Genomic DNA, 5,000 nt, shown 5'->3' with positions numbered 1-5,000 from the left:
TATATACAACCGTCCCTATACATGCTGAAAGACTCTGCACACAATGAGAACCACACGTCAGCCAGACACTATCACACACTACTCTCTGCCTCTAACAGGCACACACACAATATCTAACCACCAGCATGGAAGAACATCCGGTGCATCCTCTCCGCCACATTACACAATCCACACTATCATAACCAGACCGGGAGGTCCACCCAGAAAACAGAATATCCCACCCTTCCGACATCCGCCATTGCTCAGCTAAGCCACGAACACCCACACATGTCCTACACAGGGGTGCACCCAACATCACAATACTGCCTCCTGTCACAGTACACAAACAATGGCAGGAATGAAAGACACAGATCTGCCACAACCTTGGAATCGGAGCGCCGCCTGTCATGAGCCACAAGTGCATCCTGACGTGACAAATCGGATGATCCCGCAGGCATGCACTTACGATAATCACTATCAACGAACCTGCCGCCCCCTCCCCCCCCAAAATACACCTTTCCCTACAACGTGTACCTTAACCTAAGCTATATTGTACCTTAACCTAAGCGATATTGTACCTTAACCTAAGGTATATCGTACCTTAACCTAACCTACATTGCGCCTTCACCTAACCTACGTTGTACCTTAACCTAACCTACGTTGTACCTTAACCTAACCTACGTTGTACCTTAACCTAACCTACGTTGTACCTTAACCTAACCTACGTTGTACCTTAACCTAACCTACGTTGTACCTTAACCTAACCTACGTTGTACCTTAACCTAACCTACGTTGTACCTTAACCTAACCTACGTTGTGCCTTAACCTAACCTACGTTGTGCCTTAACCTAACCTACGTTGTGCCTTAACCTAACCTACGTTGTGCCTTAACCTAACCTACGTTGTGCCTTAACCTAACCTACGTTGTGCCTTAACCTAACCTACGTTGTGCCTTAACCTAACCTATGTTGTGCCTTAACCTAACCTATGTTGTGCCTTAACCTAACCTATGTTGTGCCTTAACCTAACCTATGTTGTGCCTTAACCTAACCTATGTTGTGCCTTAACCTAACCTATGTTGTGCCTTAACCTAACCTATGTTGTGCCTTAACCTAACCTATGTTGTGCCTTAACCTAACCTACGTTGTGCCTTAACCTAACCTACGTTGTGCCTTAACCTAACCTACGTTGTGCCTTAACCTAACCTACGTTGTGCCTTAACCTAACCTACGTTGTGCCTTAACCTAACCTACGTTGTGCCTTAACCTAACCTACGTTGTGCCTTAACCTAACCTACGTTGTGCCTTAACCTAACCTACGTTGTGCCTTAACCTAACCTACGTTGTGCCTTAACCTAACCTACGTTGTGCCTTAACCTAACCTACGTTGTGCCTTAACCTAACCTACGTTGTGCCTTAACCTAACCTATGTTGTGCCTTAACCTAACCTATGTTGTGCCTTAACCTAACCTATGTTGTGCCTTAACCTAACCTATGTTGTGCCTTAACCTAACCTATGTTGTGCCTTAACCTAACCTATGTTGTGCCTTAACCTAACCTATGTTGTGCCTTAACCTAACCTATGTTGTGCCTTAACCTAACCTATGTTGTGCCTTAACCTAACCTATGTTGTGCCTTAACCTAACCTATGTTGTGCCTTAACCTAACCTACGTTGTGCCTTAACCTAACCTACGTTGTGCCTTAACCTAACCCATATTGTACCTTAACCTAACCCATATTGTACCTTAACCTAACCCATATTGTACCTTAACCTAACCCATATTGTACCTTAACGTAACCTAATTTGTGCCTTAACGTAACCTAATTTGTGCCTTAACGTAACCTAATTTGTGCCTTAACGTAACCTAATTTGTGCCTTAACGTAACCTAATTTGTGCCTTAACGTAACCTAATTTGTGCCTTAACGTAACCTAATTTGTGCCTTAACGTAACCTAATTTGTGCCTTAACGTAACCTAATTTGTGCCTTAACGTAACCTAATTTGTGCCTTAACGTAACCTAATTTGTGCCTTAACGTAACCTAATTTGTGCCTTAACGTAACCTAATTTGTGCCTTAACGTAACCTAATTTGTGCCTTAACGTAACCTAATTTGTGCCTTAACGTAACCTAATTTGTGCCTTAACGTAACCTAATTTGTGCCTTAACGTAACCTAATTTGTGCCTTAACGTAACCTAATTTGTGCCTTAACGTAACCCATGTTGTGCCTTAACGTAACCCATGTTGTGCCTTAACGTAACCCAATTTGTGCCTTAACGTAACCCATGTTGTGCCTTAACCTAACCTATATTGTGCCTCAACCTAACCTATATTGCGCCTTAACCTGACGCACGTTGTCGCTGAACCTGCTCTGTAATTGTTATGCAACTCGTTAAATTAGTGTAGTGTTGCCTAACCGCAACCCTCGCAATATAGTTCGCTATTCGCACTGCCCGGTCCCCTGTGTATCGCGTCATGTTAAACACCTTGCAGGTGTTGCTGACTTTCCACATGCTCCTGCTATACACTGTAATGTGGATAGCAGCAGGACGTACATGCCCCCCCCCCTTCCCCCCTGCCTTCGCAAGCTGGTCGTTGAGAAGTTTGCATGTTCAATGCCCTTCGCATGCCGACGTACTCAGCCTACGTTGTGGTACGGCCTGTCACCTGTCCGCCGATGTACGCAAAACCCACAAACTGTACTGCACATTGGTCCGTATGTACTGAATGATACATCGTGGCACATGTGTGACCGTACGACGACTGCGCCTAGCAACGGCAGACCATACAGTCCAAATATTGTGCACGCAGCTACGTGTCGTCTCCCTATAAGAGCTGGATTGCAGTGTGGTACGCCATTCAGACGTGTGGGAGGAACGGACGCCCTGGATGGCGATCAGCATGAGCAGTCTGTTGATGTAGTGGAGCGTGTATTCGGACGTAGTCGTCTCTTCTCACACACCGTGATAGCATGTTGCACCGCGTTCCACATCTGCGACATCCTGCAGAGGCCGGCTGACAGTCGTTCGCGCAATGGACACCGCATACGTACGGGGGCTACCTTCCACGTGTTCTCGAGGCGTGCACATGTTGTTGCGTCTATGTGGGCAGACGTAGTGTGTTGTGACACCTGACACAGGCATGCAATACTCGTTGCAAATGGCGATGGACGTCTACGTTTGCTGGTGACGTTACGCAAATGAACAACAGGTAACCCGTTGTGGTGCGGTTGTTCTCGCTAGAGGTGAATCAGTGTTGGCGACGATCGGTCGAGCTATTAACCGGTTGTTTCAGGGATACCCACCATGCCCACGAACGTGAAAGGGGACCCACCATGCCCACGAACGCGAAAGGGGATCTGGGTGTGAGGCGATACGCGGCGGTGGCTGGGTGGGACCGTCCCCGGCCGGTGAGGGGGGGCCGCCCGGCGTGCTGGCAGCGCGGTGCGTGGGCGCACGCGCTACAGCCGGCTGGTGGGGGCGGCCAGTGGCAGGCGCGCCGGCCGACGGACGCGGCAGGCGGCGCAGCTGCGCGCCGGCGCCCCCTGCTCGCGGCGCCTTGCGGCCAAAGTAGGTCCTCGCGGGCCCGGTGCGAAGCGCGGTGGCCATCTGCAGTGTGCTGGTCCGATTGAGGACTGTGTGCGCTGAGGATGCGCCGCCGCCCGGCGCTCGACGCCGCGACGCCGTCTGCTGCTCGGTCGCCCCAGCGGTTCTCGCAGGTGGTTTGTATCGCAGCTGTGCGGACGTGTTGGCGCGTGCGCTGTGCTGGGAGAGTTCGCTTCGGCACCCAAGTGGGGCTTTTGTCCTTCTGTGGCGCTGGCGTTGGAGCTGCCGGTCACCGTAGGTGGCGCGTGTTGTCTCCCGCCGGCAATGCCACGACAGCACGCTCCCGGGCCTCTGTCGGCAGCGGCAAGCTCAGTTGGGAGCACGGGTGGTCGCACCTAAAGCGTCTACTCGCCTAACTCCGGGCGATTGCGCCTCTCTCGAACCCGACCAAGTACTTAGGACGGCGCTGCGCGCCGCCGGGACCTGAGAGGGTTTCGAGGTGTGTTGTGCAGGGGAGCTCAGCCTCCTCCTGTTTGCAGAATAATTGAGCGGACGCTTGCGTGTTCGCGCGGGCCCCCGGGACACACTCCCGGGCGGCCGGCTGCTCAGCTCTAGTTGACGCAGCTCCCTGGTTGATCCTGCCAGTAGTCATATGCTTGTCTCAAAGATTAAGCCATGCATGTCTCAGTACAAGCCGCATTAAGGTGAAACCGCGAATGGCTCATTAAATCAGTTATGGTTCCTTAGATCGTACCCACGTTACTTGGATAACTGTGGTAATTCTAGAGCTAATACATGCAAACAGAGTCCCGACCAGAGATGGAAGGGACGCTTTTATTAGATCAAAACCAATCGGTCGGCTCGTCCGGTCCGTTTGCCTTGGTGACTCTGAATAACTTTGGGCTGATCGCACGGTCCTCGTACCGGCGACGCATCTTTCAAATGTCTGCCTTATCAACTGTCGATGGTAGGTTCTGCGCCTACCATGGTTGTAACGGGTAACGGGGAATCAGGGTTCGATTCCGGAGAGGGAGCCTGAGAAACGGCTACCACATCCAAGGAAGGCAGCAGGCGCGCAAATTACCCACTCCCGGCACGGGGAGGTAGTGACGAAAAATAACGATACGGGACTCATCCGAGGCCCCGTAATCGGAATGAGTACACTTTAAATCCTTTAACGAGTATCTATTGGAGGGCAAGTCTGGTGCCAGCAGCCGCGGTAATTCCAGCTCCAATAGCGTATATTAAAGTTGTTGCGGTTAAAAAGCTCGTAGTTGGATTTGTGTCCCACGCTGTTGGTTCACCGCCCGTCGGTGTTTAACTGGCATGTATCGTGGGACGTCCTGCCGGTGGGGCGAGCCGAAGGCGTGCGACCGCCTCGTGCGTGCTCGTGCGTCCCGAGGCGGACCCCGTTGAAATCCTACCAGGGTGCTCTTTATTGAGTGTCTCGGTGGGCCGGCACGTTTACTTTGAACA

The 5,000-nt window shown here is 51.3% G+C and overlaps 1 non-coding gene across 1 annotated transcript in view; it reads left to right on the top strand.

Annotated features, from left to right (window-relative positions):
- The first annotated feature begins 4,149 nt into the window (after window positions 1–4,149).
- LOC126432763 (small subunit ribosomal RNA) overlaps window positions 4,150–5,000 on the top strand; it is a 1,909-nt gene continuing 1,058 nt past the window's right edge. Inside the window, exon 1 of the ribosomal RNA XR_007578206.1 lies at window positions 4,150–5,000. This exon is cut by the window's right edge and continues 1,058 nt beyond it. This is a non-coding gene — a ribosomal RNA (small subunit ribosomal RNA).

Source organism: Schistocerca serialis, unplaced genomic scaffold (assembly GCF_023864345.2).
Source record: "Schistocerca serialis cubense isolate TAMUIC-IGC-003099 unplaced genomic scaffold, iqSchSeri2.2 HiC_scaffold_1153, whole genome shotgun sequence".
Classification (NCBI taxonomy): domain Eukaryota; kingdom Metazoa; phylum Arthropoda; class Insecta; order Orthoptera; family Acrididae; genus Schistocerca; species Schistocerca serialis.
The sequence above is the reverse complement of the archived record's forward strand: the minus strand, read 5'-3'. Positions and strand labels throughout refer to the sequence as shown.